General features: G+C 40.7%; 1 protein-coding gene and 1 pseudogene across 5 annotated transcripts in view; both read right to left on the bottom strand.

Annotated features, from left to right (window-relative positions):
- The window catches only part of ANO10 (anoctamin 10), a 286509-nt gene that overhangs the window by 230812 nt on the left and 30971 nt on the right, over positions 1-24726 (bottom strand). Inside the window, exon 1 of one of the 5 annotated variants that reach the window (XM_010336976.3) lies at positions 2926-3036. The exons of 3 other annotated variants lie outside the window; for them this stretch is intronic. The gene's annotated coding sequence lies outside the window, so the exon portion shown is untranslated. Of the gene's footprint in view, positions 1-2925; positions 3037-24726 lie in introns of those variants that run through there. One more of the 5 variants, XM_010336977.3, reaches the window with a different exon arrangement.
- Positions 3231-24726, bottom strand: part of LOC101041316 (cytochrome c oxidase assembly factor 5 pseudogene) — a 52509-nt pseudogene continuing 31013 nt past the window's right edge.

The raw sequence follows: 24726 nt of genomic DNA, 5'->3' as shown, positions 1-24726 counted from the left end.
AAGCATGGATTACTCAGATCATTCTTTCTATTCTGTAACTCCCAGGTGATTTCAAAATGGCATATAAAAGTAATTACGTAAAAGGCACCTTATTGGTTATACATCTTAATCAAACAGTAGTCTACTTATATTAAAAAAGTGAGATAAATATCCCCTTCTAAGGGATGAGTTTTGGATATGAATTCAGGGAAGATATATGCTTTCTAGCAGGCCTGCTTTACTTTACAAGTCTGCACCAGCTCATCCTGTTTAGGAGGATGCTCAGATTAAACAAGGCAAAGGACATATGACAACTAAATACAGTGTAGGATCCCTGATTGGATCCTAAACATTAGCAAGACAATTAGTGAAATTTGAATAAGGTCTGTATATTATACTTAATAGAATTATGTCTATGTAAATTTCCCAGTTTCAATAATTGTACCAGAGTCATATAAGATGTTCACATCTGGGGAAGCTAGGTGAAGGGCATAAGGAAATCTGTACTATTTTTAGAACTTTTTGTAAATCTAAAGTTATTTCAAAATAAAAAAAAAAAAACTTTTTAAAAAGAGCCTTTTCCAGGGGCTGGGCACAGTGGCCCAGGCCTGTAATCCCAGCACTTTGGGAAACCGTGGTGGGTAGCTCCACTGAGCTCAAGAGTTCAAGACCAGTGTGGGCAACATGGCGAAACCCTGTATCTACAATAAATACAACAAAATAAGAAAACTAGCTGGACATGGTGAAGCATGCTTGTAGTCCCAGCTACCCAGGAGGCTGAGGTGGGAGGATCACCTAGCCCAGAGGTTGGGGCTGCGGTGAGCTGTGATTGCACCACTGCACATACTCCAGCCTGGGCAATAGAATAAGACCTTGTCAAAAAGAAAAATCCTCTTCCAAAAAATCCATAATTTCCTTTTTCTAACACATACACACAACAACTCATACACATTAAAAATACCTTTTGATTCACGTATGACATGAGACTTATGAGCTAGTAATCATTAAAACAAAAGTTTATTACTTATAAAAACAGAAAGCTAGAGACAATTTAGCTATCTGACAGATGAGAAATAGGCTAGTATACCACAGCTGTCATGCAAGCCATGACAAATACATCTATCTTGAGCAACACTGATTTTTCACCTCCAAGCACAGTATTAGGCATATACCTAAAACTCTAATATTTAATAAAAGAATGAATCCATATGATGAATGATTATACAAGCATTTTCAAGGATGTTTAAGAAGAATTTATAGTGATCCACGAAAATGCTAAGTGAGAAAATATAAGGTGGAAAGAGAAAGCAATAGTATGAAGTAATATAACAATATTACTCCAATTGTGTAACAATACTATCCCAATTTTGTATATATTCATATACACAAAAATACAAAAACTAGGAAGAAATGCATCAAAATGTTAATACATGTGGCAAAATTACAGATTTTAATTTTCATCCTTTTAATTTTCATCCTTATACTTTTCTCTGTCTTCCAAGTCTACAATGAAAAACAGTTGGCCGGGCGCGGTGGCTCATGCCTGTAACCCCAGCACTTTGTGAGGCCAAGGTGGGCAGATCACCTGAGATCAGGAGTTCAAGACCAGCCTGGCCAACACGGTGAAACCCCATAGAGAAAAAATTGTGTTTTTCTCTACTAAAAACACAGAAATTAGCCGGGCGTGGTGGCAGGTGCCTGTAATCCCAGCTACTAAGGAGGCTAAGACTGGAGAATTGCTTGAACCTGGGAGGTTCCGCTGCACTGTAGCCTGGGCGACAGAGCAAGACTCCGTCTCAAAAGAAAAAAAAAAAAAAAAGTTTCAGTGGGTTTAAGTGCATATACACACTCCAATTTACCAACCAAGCCTTTTCTATGCCCTTCCATTATTTTAGATTTTTAAAATTTCATTCTTCAACTACAACTCTTAAGATTCTTTCAGCAACAGCTGTTCAGAACAGATGATTTACTTTCCACAGAGATTTTTAAATTGTTTATCATGCAGAATGGGCCCTTAGAAAACATCTAGTCCTCTAGATTTGTATGACTTTAAGCTGAAAGTAGACACTACAAAGTGGATTTAACCGCTTTAAACCCCACAGGATTAGATTTAAACTCCGCAGGATTTAAGGCAATATGATACAACTGTGTTTTGAGTCTTAATAAACCTCAGCTGCACCTCTTAAGTCTGGGACCTCCATACACCGTCCTGCTGAAATAAGGTTTTACAGAAGGTAGCGCACACCAGTGCTAGCACTGTGAGGGCACCCGGAAAATCGGACGCCGCCTGTAGGGGAGAACCCCGTTCCATTCACGTTTCTCAGGTGTCCCAGGCACGAGCCAGACAGGCATCTATTATTTAAACTGTGCAGTATGTCCCAGTCAAAAGCCTGGAAACCCAGTCACCTCACGTGAGCACTGTCCTGCACCTCCGCTCCGGCCCACCCCGCCTGGAGACAGCCTAGCCCGCCCTGATCGCGGGACTGCCGGGAAGCAAGAACCCCGAGCACCTCGGACTGGCCCTTCCACAGAGCACCCTTCACTCCGCGCCGCCCACAGCCCCACCCACTGCCTCCTTTCCCAGAGCGCTGAGGCTCCCACATCCCCCATCCTGACTCCACCAGCCCCAAATTTCCGCCTGACGGCGTTTCTCTCAGTTGTCAAACCTTCGCCCCAGACCCATATCCCCCCCCACAAACCTCCGCCCTCCCCGGCGACCGCCACTCCCCGTAACACCTTCACTCGTCCCTGCCCCCACAGCCTCCGCGCCCATCCTGGTCCCACTTCCCATCCCCAGGGGTGCCGGCACCGAGAAGCGCCCCGGGAACGCAGGGCGGCGGCCGAGAGGAGCCCCTGGAGCCTGCAGCGGCCGAGGCTCAGTCGCTGCAAGGAGCCGGGCTCTGTGCCTCGGACAGCTGGGGGTCTGCGGTGCCCTACCCCACTCACCGCCCGCCGCACTGCTCCACGTCTTCGGGGGCGGGCCCGAGAGCCGGCGACAACCGGAGGCCGGGCGAGCTGGCGCTCGGTGCCGGGGGCGGGCCGGGCCTGAGGGGTGGGCGCCGCCGAGCGCTGGGCGTGTCGGACTCGGCGGGGCCTAGACGCGGTCGCACGCAGGAGGGGGCGGGGCCACGGCGGGAGGGGCGGGGCCTCACTGGGCGGTCGCCTTGGACGAGAACCTTGACCGGAACCGATCTGGAGAAACAGAAAGCGGCCCTTACTGGGCTGTCGCCCGGAACGGGAGCCCAGGCCTGCAAAAAGGGAGGGGCGTGCCTAGCATACTGTACCGCCCGTCTGGGTGCGGAGGGCAGCGGGAGAGGCGGGGCCGAGAAGGAAGAGGCCTGGTTGGGCTGTCACTCCGAGCCGGGGCGGCGCGCCGCTGGGCTCTCCCACAGTGAGCGGGCGGGGCGGGGAAAAGGAATACGCTCCTTCGCATTTCCCTCGTCCATCTCTTACAGACCAGAACCGGATTTTCTGGTCACTTGCAGATATAAGAAGAAGTCTCATTTTAACTGTAGCTCACTTTCAAGTCGTGAAAAACGCAGATCCATTTATAATTAAAACCTAACATCCAACTACAGCCAAATCCCTTTCAATAGTTTATAGGGTTTCCCAGCCTCTTACCTCTCTGAAAACCTCTTTTACTCTCCTACTTGCTCCTCTCCAGCCACCCTGGTACCCTTGCTCCTCCTAGAACTCGCCAGACCAGACACCCTCCACCTCCTGACTCAGGGTCTTTGCCCCAGCCATTCCCTCTGCCCAGACGGCTCTTGCCTTGGATAGCTGCTTGGCTCACTTCCTCACCTCCCTCAGTCTGCTGGACTCTCACTTTCTCCCTGAGGCCCTTTCTAACCATCCTACCTAATATCTCTTCTCATCTCCTCCCCACCCTACCATTTCCTTACCTGCTCTCCTGTTTCTTCTGTCCACCACATTTATTGACTTCTTCTTGTTGTTTTGAGATACAGAGTCTCCCTTTGTCATCCAGGCTGGAGTGCAGTGGCACAATCTCGGCTTACTGCAACCTCTGCCTCCTGGTTTCAAGCGATTCTCCTGACTCGGCCTCCTAAATAGCTGGGATTACAGGCGTGTGCCACAACGCCCAGGTAATTTTTGTATTTTTTTGTAGAGACGGTTTCACCATGTTGGCCAAGCTGGTCTCGAGCGACTGACCTCAGGTGATGTAGCTGCCTTGGCCTGGGAAAGTGCTGGCATTACAGGTATGAGCCACCACGCCTGCCCCACACTTACTGACTTCTAACATTTTATGTTGTTACATTTATTGTCAGTCTCTCTCCCTAGAATGTAAGTTTCAAAGGGCAGGGATTTTTGCCGGTTTTGTCCATTGATATACAGTAGTTCCCCCTTATCCGCAGTTTGGCTTTAAGTGTTTTTTGTTACCCAGGGTCTACCACAGTCTGAAAATAGGTGAGGCCAGAACAATAAGATATTTGGAGAGAGAGAGAGAGAGGGAGAGAGAGACCATATTCACCTTTTATTACAGTCTGTTTTTATAATTGTTCTATTTTATTATTCATTGTTGTTAATCCCTTACTGTACCTAATTTATAAATGAAACTTTATCATCTGTATGTATGTATGTTTATATAGGAAAGAATAAACATAGTGTACATAGAGTTTTATACTATCCTCAGTTTCAAGCATCCACTGGGGATCTTGGAATGTATCTCCCGCAGATAATGGAGGATTACTCTATCCCCAATGTTTAGAACAGTGTTAGGTCCATAGTAGACAAACAATAACCTGAAATGAAAAATAAAAAAATGAATGGACACTTTCTGCCTCCGTACATCCAGCTTTGACCAGATCGATGCCTTAACGAACTACAGTGGGGAGAAGGCTGGTCTGCTCTTTATTCTCCACCCTTCTCTGGGTCTACCAGGTTCCAGGCAGGAGGCAGGGAGACTAAAGAAAGGAGCAGAAGACTAATTACTTGGTAGGAGCAGTTTGTCATTCTTTCTAGACCACTGATGCTAGCGTGTCAGCTCACAACATTATTAACCAGTTCTTGTGCAGCTGTCTTTTTGCAGGTCCTGTGTGGGTATATCCAGAGGTTCTCTCTCTCTTCTGAAAATCAGGATAAATTATTTATGAACTTCAATAAGTTTAGACATAAATTACTCATTAGACTTTTGTTTTTAAATTGTATTCTTCCTATCTTCTTATCCTTGAACTTATGGCCATCCTTCATATAATTTCATTTTCTTATATTTATGTGACTGGAGGAATTAGGAAAAAAAATTGAATGGAAACATAAAAGTCCTTTTCTCATGGATAATCTTATTTCATTTCCACTATTAACATATTAAAACTTAACACATTTCTGTTAAGTATGGTAAATTGTTGGATGACATAAACGGCAAACCTGAGTTAATGACATAGATCCCTATATGGTAGTCCCCTTTATCCATATTTCAGTACCCCCACCGGATGCCTGAAACCACAGACGGTACTGAACCCTGTATATTTATGTTTTTTTTTTAACCTAATAGCCTAGATGACTACTAAGTGACTAACAGATATGTAGCATTGATGTAGTTTGGATCTGTGTCCTCATTCAAATCTCATGTTGAATTGTAATCTCCAGTGTTAGAGGTGGGGCCTGGTGGGAGGTGATTGGATCATGGGAGTAGATTTCTCCTGAATGATTTAGCACCATCCTCTTGGTGCTGTCCTCAAAATAGTGAGTGACTTTTCACAAAATCTGGCTGTTTAAAAGTGTGTGGCATCTTCTTCTCTCTGTGTTGCTCCTGCTCTGGCCATGTGAAATGCCTGCTTCCCCTTCACTTGTAAGTTTCCTAAAGCCTTCCCAGAAGCCAACCAGATGCCAGCATCACGCTTCCTGTACAGCCTGCAAAGCCAAGAGCCAATTAAACCTCTTTGCTTTATAAATTACCCAGTCTCAGTTATTTTTTTATAGCATTATGAGAATGGACTAATACAAGGACCTACAGTATGGATACACCAGACTAAGAGATGATTCACATGCAGGAGGGATGGAGTGGGACAGTGCGAGATTTCATCACAATACTCAGATTGGCACACAATTTAAAACATGAATTGTTTATTTCTGGAATTTTCCATGTAATGTTTTCCGATCTCAGTTGATTGAAGGTAACTGAAACCATGGAAACAGAAACTGTGGCTAAGGGGAACTATTGTATCCATTACCTATGACTACATGTCAAACAATTACACAGAATTAGGGATTCCTTTCTCCATTTGTCTTTTTTGGGGGATTTCCTCCATGTTCTCTCTGGCTTCCAAGAGTTCCTTTTCCCAACTCCTCCGTCCAGAAGGATAGGTTTTCTCCCAGGTGACCATGTCACTGTACCACTGCAAGGCAGCTCCCTGACTGGGAATGGCTTCAGGACAAGGGAGGGAAAGAAAAGAGCAATCAGCAGTTTCTCCCACTGTCTCTAGCTTGCAGCAGCCTTTTTTTCTGGTCCTGTGGCTACATGGTCAGGCTTCTCTCTGATGTTTTGCTGATAGTGTCTAGTTGACAATTCCCAAATCATTCTGTCTTCAAATCAAAGCGAAGAAGTAGAGGAGAAAAAAATAAAAACAGGAATCTCACCACTCCTGTATCAGTCTTTCTTCAGGTTTGAGTTCCCTGCCCAATCTGCCTGCTATTATTTACTTTTCAGAGTCCTTAGGTAGTTATTCTTTATTATCTAGAGGTTTTAGTAGTGACCTATCAGTAGGAGACATGGGCAGCAATGGACTTAGTCTATTTTGGTCAGAAATGGAACTTGTCAATCTAATGAAAAAATGTTTTAACTCGTATTTTTCTTGTGAAGAGGGAGGTTGAGAGCATCTTCTCAGGTTAAAGAGACATTTGTATTTCCTATTCTGTGAACTATCTATGAATATACATTGTCTAATTTTCTACTAAGTATAGAAACTCTTTATATAATAGTAAGAGTAGTCATTTTTCTTATGAATGTCAAAACTTTTCCTCAGTTTGTCATGTCCTTTTATTTCTCTTACGCTATTTTGTTTGTTTGCTTGTTTTTGTTTTTGTTTACTGACCAAGAAAACTTTTTCTAACTGGTCAATTTTACCAAATTTTCTATTACTACTTCTGGGTTGTATCATACTTAGAAAGATCTCCACCTCTCTTCAATTACTTTTTTTTTTTTAATGGAGTCTAGCTATGTTGCCCAAGCTGGAGTGCAGTGGCGTGATCTTGGCTCACTGTGACCTCCGCCTCACGGGTTTAAGCACTTCTCTTGCCTCAGCCTCCCAAGAAGCTGGGACTACAGGCATGAACCACCATTCCCAGCTAAATTTTGTATCTTTAGTAGAGATGGGTTTTCACCATGTTGGTCAGGTTGGTCTCAAACTCCTGACCTCAAGTAATCCACCTGCCTCGGCCTCCCAAAGTGCTAGGATTATAGGTTTGAGCCATCATGCCTGGCCTCAATTATTTTTTAAATCCTTCCATGATTTGTTTTTCACATCTCATGATGCTATGTTCTTTAAAAATTTGACCAATCAAGAATTTGTTTTCATGTGCGGTAAGTGGAGTGGATCCAATTTTATATCTTAATAGCTATATATTTTTCCAACTCCATTTCATTAATAATCCATCTTTACCCTACTGATTTTAAATGCCATGACTATCATATACTAAATTTCCTATTTATGAACTTTTCTGTACCATCAATCCATTGGTTTATCTATATACAAGACTCATAAGATTTTAATTTTTGAATCTTCATAATACTTCATTCTCTTTCTTTAAACTCTACAATACAGTCAGAAAAGTCAACTCACCCACCCACCTAGCTGTTCCTGTATCTCTCATTCCCTTCATAACCATCTAAGTAGCAGCCACTGAAGACTAATTGTCAGTAAACTGTTCATCCAAGGTGACCACGTAATTTCACTGCTCATCCAAGGTGATAATGTACCTAATTTTTATTCTTTGTGCCTAGATTCACAGCATCCCATTTTCCACTAAGTGACAAGGCCACCATCCACCATGGTCTTCAAAATCAGTCAGTCCCAGATTCCTAGTTTCAGGGTCTAATTTCTACAACCACTTCCAATACCAACTTGTCAATCAAATTTCAGTGCAGAAAACAGAAATCACTCTGTGTATTTTACACAGGAAGATATTTAATACAGAGAACTAAGTTCTTACAAATTCTGTGGAAGGCCTGAAGTAGCAGCTCTGGGATGGACATCTTGAAGTGAACAACTCTACTGGGCTGGTCTACCAAGGGAGCTGCTGGGTCTGAGGCCACTGGAGCCAGGCTAGGCTTGGAATCACAGCCATGGCCTGTATGTGGATACCTTAATCTGTGATCTGGGGATTTCTGAGTTTGATCAAGAAGCTGCCAGAGTCACTAATGCTTCTTAACACCCAGGAAGTGAAGAATAAGGTCTGAAACTTGTGACAAAGAAGCCACAACCTTCCTATTCAGGGGAAGGCGTCCAGAGCCACATGAGGATGGTTTCCTAACCTCCACCTGCCTGATACCAAAAGAATACACCTAACTGGAGAGGCTGATATTGTTTTTAGGACTCCAACCTCTATACATCTTTACATAATCTTGCTCGTTTCTTGTAGAGTTTATTTCTAGGTAATTTATCTTTCCCATTGCTAAAGAAACTGTTTCTTCCATTATATCTTCTGATTAGTTGTTGCATGTATATATATGTGTATATATAATATATCATTAATTTCTGTATATTAATATTATACTCAGAATAAAATCTCATAGTTTATAGTAGTTAGGTTTTTTTCTTCTCTAAGAAATCAAACAAACACTATTTATTTTAGACAGGAAAGATTGAACAAAAGAAAAACTTTTATCCTAAACTTTCCCAATAGTCATCTTCTGGACAGGCTCCATGTTATCAACTGTCAGTCACATGAATTGCCTGTAAAAATTGTGTAATTTAATTGAAGAGTCAAGTTTGCAAATAACAATCTTTCCATTCTCTGTGCTTTAGAACAATTCTCAAAACACATTTATTATGCTCCCAACCCATAACTATTCAATTAGGTTTTTCTTCTAAAAATAACTTGGATCAATAGAATCATTTACTTTATACATATTCAAAAACAGAACTCATCCATTTTCTTCAGTGTGCCATGGAGGCAAAAACTAGTCCAACCAAACAGATGTAGTAAAAAGCATGTTTCTTGTTTTGGCTTCTTTGTTTTAATGACCAGAGAAAATTCTTTGTTGTTTTTCATCTTGGCTTCAACATAATGTATAAATATCCTGTCTTCCTCTGAATCTTACCCTGGTATCCAACATTGATCTTTTACACTCAAAAAATGAGTATTTCAAAGCTTTGCAGTATCCTTCCTTCAAACACTGCCGAGGAGATTTTCCTTCCTGGACCCCACAGTCCGACAGCAGCAGACACATGCCCAGGTCCTCCTTCGGGTATGCATACGCGCTGCCCTCCAGCTTGTCCTCATAATACTGGAGCATTATGGCGCCTCTCGTCTGCTGCAGACTCGACTTTCTTCCACTACAATGGCTGCCACCCGGCCGTGAGCGAGGACCCCGCAGCAGGGGACCGGAATTCATCTAACAGTAGTTGGTTCTTCAGGATTTCCAAGTTTACAGTCATAGAATCTGAAGATACCATCTCACGCCAGTTAGAATGGTGATCATTAAAAAATCTGGAGACAACAGATGCTGGAGAGGATGTGGAGAAATAGGAACACTTTTACACTGTTGGTGGGAGTGTAAATTAGTTCAACCAATGTGGAAGACAGTGTGGTGATTCCTTAAGGACCTAGAAATAGAAATTCCATTTGACCCAGCAATCTCATTACTGGGTATATATCCAAAGGATTATAAATCATTCTACTATAACGACACGTGCACACGAATGTTCATAGCAGCACTGTTTACAATAGCAAAGACCTGGAACCAACCCAAATGCCCATCGATGATAGACTGGACAGGGAAAATGTGGCACATATACACCATGGAATATTATTCAGCCATCAAAAATGATGAGTTCATGCCGGGCGCGGTGGCTCACGCCTGTAATCCCAGCACTTTGGGAGGCCGAGGCGGGTGGATCACGAGGTCAAGAGATCAAGACCATCCTGGTCAACATGGTGAAACCCCGTCTCTATTAAAAATACAAAAATTAGCTGGGCATGGTGGCGCACGCCTGTAGTCCCAGCTACTAGGGAGGCTGAGGCAGGAAAATTGCCTGAACCCAGGAGGCGGAGGTTGCAGTGAGCCGAGATTGTGCCATTGCACTCCAGCCTGGGTAACAAGAGCAAAACTCTGTCTCAAAAAAAAAAAAAAAAAAAAATGATGAGTTCATGTCCTTTGTGGGGACATGGATGAACCTGGAAACCATCATTCTCAGCAAACTGACACAAGAGCAGAAAATCAAACACCGCATATTCTCACTCATAGGCGGATGTTGAACAATGAGAACACATGGACACAGGGAGGGGAGCAATAGACACTGGGGTCTGTTGGGGAAAAATGGGGGAGGGACGGGGGGTAGGGAGGTGGGGAGAGATAGCGTGGGCAGAAATGTCAGATATAGGTGAAGGGGAGGAAGGCAGCAAATCACACTGCCATGTGTGTACCTATGCCACAATCTTGCATGTTCTTCACATGTACCCCAAAACATAAAATGCAATAAAAAAAATTATGCTTGACTCCAGATACTACAAAAAAAAAAAAAAGAATCTGAAGATAACAATTATTTTTCCTCCTTTCTAATTTCTGGTATTAAGAAAATGTTTTTGGTGTTTACTCAGCAAGGAGTAGATTGACTTTGGATTTGAGATAAACATATTTTATCGTTAAGAATTTATTTCATTGAAATTCTTATTTCATTGAAATTCTTTACCTATTAAGGACAAATGCTGAATTTTATTATATGCCTTTTCATCATCAATGGAGATAGTCATGTGATATTTTTTCTTAGTGATTGTGAGTTTTGTTAATAGGTTTCCTTATTTAGCCTTTATTCTGAGAGAAATAGGGAGTCACTGGGAAATTCTGAGCAGATGAGCAACATTATTCAGACTTAGATCTAAAAAGAATCACTCAGGGTTCTGTGTTGAAATACACAGCAGAGACACAAGGATGGAGGCTGGCTATTAGAATCTTTGAGACAAGAGATGGATTGATTGTACCACAGTGGTAGCAGCAGAAGTGATGAGAAGCAGTTAGATTTTAGAAATATTTTGAAGGTAGAATTTTCAGAAATTGATGACATATGAGATGTAAAGTATGAGAGAAAGGAGAGTCAACTGATAACTGAGGTAGGTAAAACTATAGGAAAAGCAGATTTGGGAGAAATTCAGGAGCCCTGTGATGGATACTTGGGGTTTTGAGATGCCTCTTGGAAATCTGAATCAGTAAATAGGCCTCTGACATTCAGGAGAAAGGTGGAAGCTAGAGGTAAGAATTTGCAAGTTATTAACACAAAGATGATATTTAATGCTATGAGACTGGTTGAGCTCACCAAAGTTGTGAGTGCAGTTAGAGAAGGGAAGAGGACCAAGAGATGAGCCTCAGTCATTAACTCCAGTAGTAAGAAGTTGGGAGAAGAGGAGAAAATAGCAAGGGAACTTAGGAAATACTGGCCAATGAGATGGAAGGTGAACCCAGAAAAAGGGGAAGAGCAGTGTCTTAGAAGCAAGCGAAGAATCTGAATTAAAGGGTTGTGCCATATGTTGATGCTTGGTCAAGTAAGATAAGAACTGAGAAAACAAAATGACAGCACTAAGATGAACATATTTGACCTATCAATTATTATAAATGTACTAAAATCATTTGTGAATAAACAAAGATATTGAAACTGGATGAATTAAAACTCAGCTCTGTACTCTATGTAAGAGACACACCTAAAATGAATTGATTCAAAAAGTTTTAAAAGATGGGCAAAGACACACCAGGCAAATATAAACACCAATAAAGCCAAGATTATGATAAAGTTAAATTCAGAGAAAAAAAAACACACACACACACACACACACACAAAACCAGGAAGGGGAGTTTAGAATGTTAAGGTACAGACTTCACAATGAGATAACCTCCTATGAGTATCTATGCCCCCAAGTAACACTGCTGCTCCTCAAATGCACCCAGGTACCTCTGCTTTGGAGCTCAAAACATTTTCTCAATGAGTCCTACTGTGACCTCCATATTTAAAATTATAACTTATTCTGTCTAATTATTTTAAACTCTATTTTGCACATTGTTTTCGTTCCTGCTCTTCATGATCCTTGCTGAGTGTTCTTTAGTGTCCTTTCACGGACTGCTTCCGGTTTTTCCTTTATGTCTTTGATGCTTTTTTTTTTCCTTTCACTTCTTTTTGAAGTGCTACCAGCTCACGTTTGATCAGTTGTCTCACTTTCTCTCACATGAACTACATGCAAGAGGTGCATGTTAGTAGAGTGCAGTTTCCTGGCTGGAAAGAGTTTGATGGTCTGGGTTGAGTGAGTGAATTGCTTTAGCCTTTACTTCTCCCAAGCCCCAAACTAGGCAGCTGGAAGGCTGTTGTCAATGCAGTCTTCCTTCCATGTTCACTGGCAGACTGCTTCCTGCAAATACAAGAATTGTCCCCATCTTCATTCAGCTCTGTCTTCCACATGCTGCACCTCTGTTTAGGATTTGGCTTTGTGACCCCCTCCCCCAAGCCCTTTAACTTGGAGTGCACCAGCCTCATTTGAGATCTGCAACCCCTTCTGCCAGCTTTCCTACCAACTCTCACTGCCTTGATACCATATGTGTTTTGTGTGGTCTACTGAGTGGTTTCTAAGAGAAAGGAGGAATGCTTATAGTATCCACCCTTCTCAAACCGGAGTTGCCAACTGATTTTCTATAAATTAGGGTTTTACTATTAGCAAAAAATAGTCAGGAGTTCCAGCTATTAAAAGGTTTTCGTACTTGGCATAAACATAGTGATTTTTTCTCTAAGACTTGTTTAAAAATATTCTTGTTGTATGAGAGGGACTCATTAGATAACCTCTAGGTCCCCTTCAGCTTGGAAATTCCATGATTCTACATAACACACCCAGTTTACCTCCATGAATGCAGAGAACCCATTATTTTCTATGGCAAAATTATGTGCTTATTAAAAAAAAAGTTACAAAATGGTAACTGTCTCCTTCAGAGTATGATACAGAGTTCAGTGCTTAAGAAACATGTTTTGAATTAAACTGACGGTACTGGTTATTTTCTGTTTGCCCACATCTACCCTCTACCCTTCTCCATCCTCCTCTGTGCTTTGGGAGACTGGCCTCTATGGATGCATCAATAGGCTTCCTTGTCCTCTGGTCCCTGATTGGGTGCAGTTAATGGGGGCACTGGCAGGAGACTAGAGAGAGGTAAGAGGGTGAGGTCAGAGTATTTGTTCCTTGGCTCTCTCTGTGCTGAGTCATGGTGAGTTGGCCATGTCCCTCAATGGAAGGCCACAGCTCCAGTTTGGCAGCCTTCTCCATAACAGTGGAGTAACTGCTCCGCTCCTTGTCCTTCAGGCCTAGAATGGCAATGACTCAGTGATTACTAGCTTCAGGGTGCACCACCAATTCTCATCGTTTCCCTAAACTTTGCTCACACATTTGTGAATAGTCTCTTTTTAAAACTCCACTCAAATTACCAAATTGGAGTATGCCATCTGCTTCCTGCCAGGACTGTGACTGATGCATTGGACATGTTTTGCTGCCCTAAATATATTCCAGCATCTCCATGCAGCACTACACAGTTTCTATAATAGACTTGACTGCCATCCTAAACTCTTCCCAACATGACTCAGATTTTAATGGAGGTAATTCATGATTTGATTTTTCATGTTTGGACAGCCTTCATAAGGCAGCTATGACATAATGAAAATAGTTTAGATGTGAACACTTAGCTTCTAGCAGGCAAGGAATAAAAAGTCTATATAAAGAGCCGGGGTGGTAAAGAGAATTAATATTCTGATTATAAAAATTTTGATTTCAATATAACAGCAACCTTTAGATCAAATCAATTATAGCCAGGTATTTCACATCACATTCAAAATGTCTCAACGTTTCAAGAAGAAATAAAATGAAGAGAAAAATTACATTTTTGCTGAAGACATTTTTGATGTTTTCTGTTTTTAAATAACAAACAAGAAATTTATGTTCATGTATTAAAAGACCTATCTCATCCTCCTGGAAAGAAATATTAGGTTGATACACAAGTTATTGAGGGTTTTGCCATTACTCTCAATGGCAAGTTTTACGTTGGAATGGAAATGTTATGTTGGTGCAAAAGTTATTGTGGTTTTGCCACTGAGAGTAATGGCAAAAACCGCAATAACTTTTGCACCAAGATAAACTGTTTCTCTCCTCCCTGTAGTGTTGAATACAAGTTAGAGTGGGTAAAATACCATATAGATATTTTAAATATCTTGGGGAAAGTGTTGTTTTATTTCCACTGTGTTTTTCCTGGAAACCTACAGCATAATGACCATTTGATATCTGCCAAATGGCCAAGAACAGAATTTAGCTCATAGTGCCATTTCAGTTTCTTGTCTTAGCAGGGAAGAGGGTAAATGGCTAATGGATCTTTTCTGTGTCTTCTATGTGTCTAATACACTCCTAGAATAAAGCCATTGAAATAATTGAATTCCTTTATGAAATTACTCAACTGAGGAGAATTGCTCATTCTAAATTTAGATTTTGATGAATATAGGTATTTTAACTATCAGAATCTGCATCATTATTGTCAAGAACTACAAAGGGGTTGAAATTTTATCACATGTATGAGCTAATAATAAGGTAGCCTGTCACAGTTTCATGGTTGTTGACAGACAAGACTCCTGGGTCAGAGACAAAGGACATTATTACTCATTGTGCAGCAGTCAGCATGGGCTTCATGTTTGTGTCAGTTCTCCTTACTCCCCAAGTCCCATGGGAACATTATGGAACAGCATGGGTGGATTCTACATAATCAATGAATTTGCATCATAGCTAAAAGAACTCATACTTTTAACCCTGGTCTTTTCAAGGGACTGTTAGCAAATCTGCTTAACCTGAGGGAAACATTATCTTTCTTACCCTGGACAGCAAAAAAAAAATCTGCCCTCTCTTTGTGGGTAAAAACTATCTTCAAGGCTGTTTGCTATACAAACATCTTCCAAAAGATATTTAATAATTTGAAACAAAGGATATCAGTGTCTTTACTCAGAAGATGGGCAGACACACAAAAGACTTATCTCCTAACAATTAGAAGTAGCCTTGCCACCAGCACAACTTAGTTTTCCTAGCAGAAATATTTTCTACAGCCTACACAGATAGCTGATCTTCAGAGTTATACAGCTTAGTAAAAGAAAGATTGCTAGATTTCCTTTTTACATGTCTTTCAATAATTAAAAAAAATTAAGATAGGTGTAATACAGGCACTTAGTATAAAAGTAAAAAACTATTAAGAGTGTAGGCAGTTAAAAGTAGGTGTCTTTCCCTGTCTCCTAACCACCCAGTCTTTCTCCCAGAGTAAACAAGCTTATGTTGAATGTCTTGGAAATATATACTACTTACATATAAATGTTACATATGATACAGATTTCATACATGTTGGGGTGGTGGTACGTATATGCATATTCCTGTCTTCCTCCTACCTGAAATTCTTGTCCTACACACATCTCTACTCTCCAGAAGCAATTAATATTAAGGCAGGTGAAACATCTAAAACAAGAAGCACTTCAGTTTCATCCAGTGACTTTCAAATTCTTGCATTTCTTTATTTACTCCCATCTGGTGACCATCTGATAATTCCAGGATAGACTTAAGGATAGGTATATCGGGATCCTTGCCCTCACTGAGCTCACACATGCGTAGGGGAGTAAGGCATCTATACACATAAATATAAAATAAAGAATGGCAATCAGAGGAGGACACGGGCAATCAGAGGAGAGATAAACTACTTGAAGCTAGAGGGTCTCATGAGAAGATCGATGACAGATGTGGTATGTGAGCTGGTCTGATGAAAGGAGATGTGGTCCTGTGGCATGTGTGAGTTAAGTAGCAGGTGGGAAGTGGGGTAGATAGGCATTCCAGAAAGAAGGAAGACATGAGCAGATACATAGAGGCAGGAAAGCATTACATGGACCAGGGACACAAGGAGCAGTCCATGGAGCTGGGGCAGAAGAATGATGAGGAAAGGAGGGAGGGAGGGTCGTTGATACAAAAGGGCCTCAAATGCAATGCTACTGCCATCTATGTTTTTCTTGGGAATATGTGCAGCAACATGATCTTCTTTGGTCCTACTGCAAAAGAACAAGGATGCGGAGCCCACACGTAATTGCCTACATGTCATTTAGGACACTTATTGCTGGAATCCATCTCCTCAAGCACAGACAGCAAGATATTCAGAGCTAAATTTGAGTGCCAGAACCCTCTGTGATGTCAAATGCCAATCATCTGAACTCTGGATCACCCTCAACACTTCAAGTCCTTGTTCATGTATCCTAGACTTAAATAAAAATCCATCCATCTGGCCATATAACCTATAGATATTACACTGCTATTCAAGTATTCTCTAGTAAATACAAGTTCATGGCTGAAGATGAATTTTGATTTTTATAAAGTAAATATAGTCCTTTAGTCTATGTGATGAAACAGACAATGGTAATGTTTTAAGAGTCTTTGACTTGATCCAACATTATAGTTTTGGTTTCTTCAGTTTGTATAATTTGGTAACCTCTGGTATCTTCTCTTTGAGTGGTCCAGTGTGAGAGAGGTTAGCATTTTTATATGGTGAATCCTTAACAACAAGTACACAAAAAATAAACAAAAAAGATAAACAAAAAACAGAGTTGTCCTAGTGTGGGTTTCCCCAGAAGCAACCCTAAGAAAAGGATTCTAGTGCAAGCTGTTTATGTGAAAGGAAAGTCCAGGAGACACAGGTAGGGGAATGAAGAAGGGAGATGGAAAGGAAGGCAGCCAGTGAAGGCTATGTTGTCAAGAAGGCTGCTATTGTGGTTGATTCCAGCAACCAGCATAGGAGACACCTGCACATCAGTGTCAGTGAGGAGCTGGCTGAGAACTGCTGGCCAAGGGAAGTTAATTTTCTGGCACTTCTGGCGACCATTTCTGTGAGTAGCAAGGACTCCTGCCACCAGAAGAGCCCTCAGGCAAGGAGATGCACATACTGGCAGTTGACATCAGGTTAGGTGAAGAGTCCAGAGGGGATAAGAAAAGGACTCTGGCAGCATCTGCTACAAAGGTCATTTCAGGGCCCAGAGAGTCTTTTAGCTCATATTTCACATTCACAAGTTTAACTGAAACATCGTCTCTGAGGGTGCGGAAGTAGTTACAGAGATACACAGAATTGAAAGAAGACATCCTTCAAAGTAACTTTAAACTTGTGTCTCATTAACAGACCACAGTAGTAATGATTATATACAATGAATTTAGTATCTCTCACAAATCCTTTATCTTGTAATTCATATCATTATATTGTCTTATATTTTTGTGTTTAATAAACATACTTTGTTAAATGTGGATGTTGAAAGTATTTAACACTTGCCGGGCGCGGGGGCTCACGCCTGTAATCCCAGCACTTTGGGAGGCTGAGGCAGGTGGATCACCTGAGGTTAGGAGTTTGAGACCAGCCTGACCAATATGGTAAAACCCTGTGTTAAAAAAAAAAAAAATTAAAAATTTTTAAAAAAAGTATTTAACACTTTAATTTTTTATAACCCTGAGTTGGTATTTCTTTATTTTTTAAATATATTGAGAGTCTCAAAAACTGAAAAACACCTGGTCTTTGTCACCATTAAAAAGGCCCCATTTAGCTTGGTGCAGTGGCTCAGGCCTATAATCCCAGCACTTTGGGAGGCCAAGACGGGTGGATCCTTGGGCCCAGGAATTTAAAACCAGCATGGGCAAAATGATGAGACTCTGTCTCTACAAATAAATAAATAAAAGTTAGCCAGGCAGGTGTGGTGGTGCATGCCTGTAGTCCCAGCTAGCAGGAAGGCTGTGGTAGGAGGATCAGTTGAGCCTGGAAGGTGGAGGCTGAAGTGAGCTGTGATCGCACCACTGTACTCCAGCCTGGGTGACAGAGTGAGACCCTGTCTCAAAAAAACAGCCGGGGGCAGTGACTCACACCTGTAATCCCAGCACTTTTGGAGGCTGAGGCGGGTGGATCACCTGAAGTTGGGAGTTCAAGACCAGCCTGGCCAACATCGTGAAACCCAATCTCTACTAAAAATACAAAAATTAGCCAGGCATGTAGGGGCATGCCTGTAATCCTAGCTACTCAGGAGGCTGAGGGAGGAGAATCGCTTGAACCCGGGAAGTGGAGGCTGCAGTGAGCTGAGATCGTACCACTGCACTCTAGCCTGAGCAACAGAGTGAGACTACATCTCAAAACAAACAAACAAACAAACAAATGCCCCAGTTAGAAACAATAGAATCATGGAGAATTAGGGCCAAAATTTAGAAAAAACATAGAAGATCCTAAAAGACAGTGTCAGGGCATTTTGTCTCATCTACCAGATGAAAGAGCAGTAGGGCAGTGCCTCTCTGCCTGCACTGAGCTGTTTCTTCTTGCGCATCACAGCACTCTGTGCACAGAAATGGAGAATGATGCCCAGAAACTCCATTCTGTAGAACTAAGCAGATTGTTCCAGTTGATCCATGAACCGCTCTCAAATCTTGCTTTTTATCTCACAATTTATGAGGCAAAATGTAACCATTGTTGGAGGATAAATCAGAAAGTTGTCATTTTCTCTTTTAGAACTAGTGGGATTTACTACCTGTTTTGAAAACAGTATAAGAATATCCCAGGCAGCAATGAATGACTAATCATAAAAATATCAAAGCAGAATTCATCAAGTTTTAAAAATTGTTTCCTTCATAAAGCATAAAGAAAATGTGCACATTTATCTTCAAATACAAGCAGATTAAACTGAGATACTTTGTTTAATTGAACTATAAGTTAAAAATTCTTAATGAGATCATCTTGTGAAAACCCAAGCTCTACATTATTCTTCCTGAAAATGTGTCTTCCCAGACTGAAATGTTTAAATGGTCATTGGCTAACAGGCTATAAACTACTCATTTATAAGGATAACCTTCCAATTTGCATTATAACTGAAGAGATGAATATTTTTTAAAAGTAAGAAATAGATATTTTTGTTGAAATTATGTGATTTATATGAATCCTCTTGATCACAATTTACAAAAAGTTAAGAAGAGAAGCTTTTTTGAGATGCTTTTATAGTGTTAATAAAAATAATATAGATTGGAAAATTTCAATCATAATGACCCCTATTAAAGCATGCATCATTTTAATTGGATTTTTAGTCTTCAGAATCAAGCAAAAAATGCATGTAATGTTAGGTATTTAGTCTGCTCAATGGGATATAGATGTAATATTGTGACAAATCTTTTTTCTACCTATTTGTGAAAAATGAAATGTTTATTAAAATTAAATATTTGTTAAAGGGTAAAAATACTTTAACTCACAAGTAGCCAGAGATCAGCTAGATGTTTGTGAAACGGTGATCAAGGGTCTGATTCCCAGCATGCACTAGGCAGGAAGTTACACACCTGGTGTATGGTCAGATAAGGTGTCTCCACAGGAGTGTGCAGTTGCACAACAGCACCATCAAGTGAAGGGGTGAGAAAGGTGACTCTCAACAACTATTAATATTTCAGGTAGGTACTACTCCTGTTGAACAAATTGCTCCAGATATAGCAGCCTAAAACCACAGAGTCATTATGTCTCTCAATTTCTGGCAGTCAGGAATGTGGGAGTGGCTTAGCTGAGTGGTTCTGGCTCAGAATCGCTCCAGAGGTTGTGGTCAAGATGTCATCTGCAGTCATCTGAAGACTTGACTCAGGCTGGAGGGGTCTGGAATAAGAGAGAGAGAGAGAGAGAGAGGGGGAGAGAGAGAGAGAGAGAGAGAGAGAGAGAGAGAGAGACAGAGAGAGAGAGAGAGCAGGAAGCTGTAATGCCCATGAATCACTTACTCTCCAAAGTCATACACCATCATTTCTGCATTGTTCTAGTTGTTAGAAGCTAGCCACTAGGTCCAGCCCACATTCGAGAGGAGAGGAATTAAGCTTCATCTTTTGAAAGGAGTGTCAAAGAATTTGACATTTTAAGTCACCGCAGTGCAGCCAGCCCAGAGATCAGATGACTCAAGCCAGTTTGCCCTCACTAGATCTAGAGGGCTCATGTCCACACACCCTTGCTAGGTGTTTATGGTGCATTCCTAGCACTAATGTTTAAGACAGATTTGAATGCCACACAACTAAAATAAGTTGAAGGATCAATTTGTGAGAAAATATAGACAATTCTGCCTCTTTAGAAAGTAAGATCTGGTATATTAGTATACTTTCAGATATGAGCCTGTGTGGATGGCCGCCCAGTTCACTCAGAGAATATCTCCAGCGTTATTTTGTTTTATCAGCATAACCAGCTGAACTCATTGGAGTGTCTCTAGCCTAACCAAGCCTAGTCCTGAGAGCTGGGGTTGCAGATGGTGTATGTTAGGGTCAAAGTGGGCTGGTAAAGGAAGAGGACACAGAGTAGGTCTGAAAACAGTATTCTGGGCAGTCATTCCAAAATGAACCACTCTACAAGGCTTTACTTGAAGGATTGATGTTTAAACACATCAGTCATTAGATGTCTTTATATTTAATGGGTTTCAATTTCACAGGACCTCTCACTACTGTAGGTTGTGTGCTTTGAGGGGACAGGTAAGAAATGGCTATAATGTGGACTTTACTTGAAGCTGCACCACTCAACCAACTCCATTCTGTTGTTTCTAAACCAACAAAAAGCATGGTGAAGAGAAGGCCTCTGGTAGATGTTGGCTGAATTTTTTTTAAAAACAACTAGCTAGGTTGTCAAAGCATCAATCCTGGCCAGTGGAGAACTTGCCATCTTTGCCTGGCAGCATTTCATTCCACCTTCTCCCTGATCCCAATCAGCAGGTACTCCTTCCTCCCAGGCCTCAGCATAGGAATCATGCAAACTGGAGCCCAACCCATGCACTAAAAAGATTCTGGAAGGTTCACTTCTAATATTCCCATTTTCTCACCATGTAGCAGAAGAGGAGACGCACACAAACCCCCAAATAAAATGGTGAATTCTTTTACTAGCAGTTATTTACTGAACAGAACTCTTTTAAAACACATTTTTCCAGTGCCACATTACAGTGATAATTAACGTTCATAATGATGACCTTGACGGTCTCTAAGAGTCTGAGGAGCCTAATGAATAATTAAGAGAATGAAATGGTTTTCAATAGGATTTCATGCTTAGTGCTTTTTAAAATACTTTTGATAGATTGTCACAGTTAATTGTCTACTTTCCCAGTCATGCGAGTAAACAGAGGATTTAATGTGTTTCAAGGGGACTGCCATGGTAAGTTATTTGCGAGCATATTAAACCAAAATCTGAAGTGCATTACAAATCCTCAGCCAATGCTAGCATAGATGCAGGCTGCCACATGAATTGCACCTATAGGGAGATGTAGATAGCTGGAACCACTCGGAACCTATCCTTTTCCTTCTAGAGAGAAAAATAAAATAATTGTTGGAACTAAGGATAATTATACATAAAATTATATGCCAAAATATTGTTCTTATAGTTGAGGATTCATTTGTTGTTCTTATTCATTGTCATAAGTTTAAGAAATTTGACAAAAGATTGATACCAAAAAATTATCTGGATTGGGGATTCCTTTTCTATTCCTGGTGCCGCCTCATGTTATAATAAACCCTTACTCTTGTCTCTTTCTTGCTGCCCCTGTTATGTAGACGTATTACTCTACTTGAAGAAAATTCCAAGTCACTGTTTACAGTGGAAGAAAAATCCAGTACCTATATTTGGCAGTGGAAAGACCAAGATCCCAAAAGGTGATATGACTTATACAAAGCCACATAGCAAGTTATAGAGCCCCAGGGAGAACCTGTGTTTCCCAATTCCCAAGCAAAGGCAACATCCTTGGCCACACCAAGCCAATAACCGCTAATGAAAGCTCTCCACCTATTGCCCAGCCAGAGAAACTGCAAAAAGCACAGGGAAATGATATTTCAATAAATGCATCTGACTTAGAAGGCTGAAGTACCATATATTCTATCAAAAATGTCTGAATTGAAAGGATTTAAGTCACTTTAAGTGGAAAATTAGAGCACACATGGCATTGTCTATTTTTAGAATCTCTGTGTCTCAGGAACAAGCATTTTAGTAATTTAGATATTTTCATGGGTGTTCCTCCAAATTTTGTTTCATTTTCAGAATGGAGGCCATGTCATCAAGAGAGTGCAGGCAGCTCAAGCTCATTCTACAGGAAGTTATGCCAGGTGCAGGAAGAGGGATTGCTTGGTGTAGTAATTAAATCTTTACCACCGACCTACCCACCCACATACACAGACATACACACAGCTGAACCATTTGAAAATAAATTGTAGGCTCATGACATTTCATTCTTAAATATTTCAACATGCATTTCATAATAAGAATATTCTCCTTATTGGTGAGAAGTGATATTTAGATGCCAAGATCAAGGGACAAGGTATGTTCATTGACACAAGGGTATCATTGCTTCAAAGCCCTTTCAGTGAACAGATCCAGAAAAGACAAATATACTTTTAAAAAATTATTTCATGTGAATTTCTCAACTCAAATTTAACCTCACAGTGTTTTAAGTTTTTTGATTTAATATTTGTTTTTGTCTCTCTTTTCTGTTACACTGAAAGTTTTGGTTTGTAATAATACAAAACCAAATAATACAAAAGAAACACTACAGTGTTTCTTTTCTCCTAATTCAAAATTATATACTTGTATTATCCTAGTTCATAATTATAAACACTGTATTAATAGATTGGCCGGGCATGGTGGCTTATGCTTGCAATCCCAGCGCTTTGGGAGGCTGAGGCAAGTGGATCACGAGGTCAGGAGTTCGAGACCAGCCTGTCCAATATGGCAAAACCCCGTTTCTACTAAAAAATACAAAAATTAGCCAGACATGGTGTCGCATGGAGCTGTAGTCCCAGCTACTCAAGAGGCTGAGGCAGAAGAATCGCTTGAACCCAGGAGGTGGAAGTTGCAGTGAGCAGAGATCGTGCCACTACACTCCAGCCTGGGCAACAGAGTAAAACTCTATATAGCTGTTGTTGCCACATTTGAAATAAAGTAAGGCTCATTGGTCCCAATTCATTTTTCATTTTAGGATTTTACTTTTGTCTCTTTTATTTGAATTTTTAAATAAATAAAACATTATGTGGTCCCAAAGTTAAATACTATATGAAAAGGTAACCAAACTCACAGAAGTTTCACTCCTAACCCTCTCCCTTCACTTCATTCCCTCCACCTCCTAGAGGTAATTATTTTTATTGTTTCTTTTTGCAATATAAGCAAATACCCAAATATATTCTTATTCCTCCCTTTTTCCCCTTACACACAAAATATAGCACACTCTAAGTATTGCTATGTACTAACTTTTTAAATCTAAAAATATACTCTGGAGATTATTTCAATTCACAGACATTTTTTCTGTGCTTTATGATGTCTAGTCTCCAATTCACGTAGGTAGTGCAGTCTGTTTACTGCTTCTCTTGTTGGTGGATATTTAGATTACTTATAATCTTTTGCTACTGCAAACAATGTTGTGTTACATAACCTTGTGCAAATGTTATTGATTATTTGTAGAGATGTATTTTCAGGGTAAATTCCTAGAACTGAAATTGCTGGGTGAAAGGCTGATGCATATGTAATTTTGTTCAATTTTGCCAAATCCCCATCCATAGGGTTTGTTCCATTTTGCACTTCACTCTCAGTAGAGTACGTTATAAAATGTTTATATCCAGAAGAATTCTAACTCGCATTTCTCTTATTGTAAGGGAAACTGAGCATCATTCTGCATGTGTAGGGAGTGACTTGCATTTCTTTTTCTCTCCGTTCTCACATTTCTCTCTGTTCATGACTTTTGCCCATATTCCTTTCCAGTTTTGGGGCTTTTCCATTGTTAAAAGCTTTTCATGTACTTGTCCTCATCTTTTCATCTTTTTTTTTTATTTTTATTTTTTGAGATGGAGTTTTGCTGTTGTTGCCCAGGCTGGAGTGCAATGGTGTGATCTCAGCTCACCACAACCTGTGCCTCCCAGGTTCAAGCGATTCTCCTGCCTCAGCCTCCCTAGTAGCTGTGATTACAGCCAAGTGCCACCATTCCCAGCTAATTTTGTATTTTTAGTAGAGACAAAGTTTCTCCATGTTGTTCAAGCTGGTCTCAAACTCCCGACCTCAGGTGATCCGCCCACTTTGGCCTCCCAAAGTGCTGGGATTACAGGCATGAGCCACAGCCAAGATAACTTGCAATTAATCTCTCCTAGTGTGTCATTTGTTTTTTGACTTTGTTTCTCGGATTTTGTTTGTTTTAGGTAGTAAAGTTCACCAATCTTTCCCGTTTTTGTTTTGCTGAATGTTGAAAGGCTTTCCTCACTCTCAGGTTATAAAGTAATTCACCTGTGCCAAACTTCCTTGGCTGCACATTGTACATTTGGATCTCGGGTCCATTTAGGATTTATTGTATTGTGAGGTTTAGATTCACATCATCCTATTTAAGGTGGCTATTTGTCCCCACACCATGTATTTAAAAGCCCAGTTTTTCCTCAGACAGGAATAACTTGATTTAGTTTTAAACTTTAACTTGATGTAATGTAGCACACAGAAACTAAGTAGCAAACACGGGGGAGCCGGACAGGGAGGGGAGTTAGAAATGAGATCAAGGA

This window comes from Saimiri boliviensis, chromosome 8 (assembly GCF_048565385.1).
Source record: "Saimiri boliviensis isolate mSaiBol1 chromosome 8, mSaiBol1.pri, whole genome shotgun sequence".
Taxonomy (NCBI): Eukaryota; Metazoa; Chordata; class Mammalia; order Primates; family Cebidae; genus Saimiri; species Saimiri boliviensis.
The sequence above is the reverse complement of the archived record's forward strand: the minus strand, read 5'-3'. Positions and strand labels throughout refer to the sequence as shown.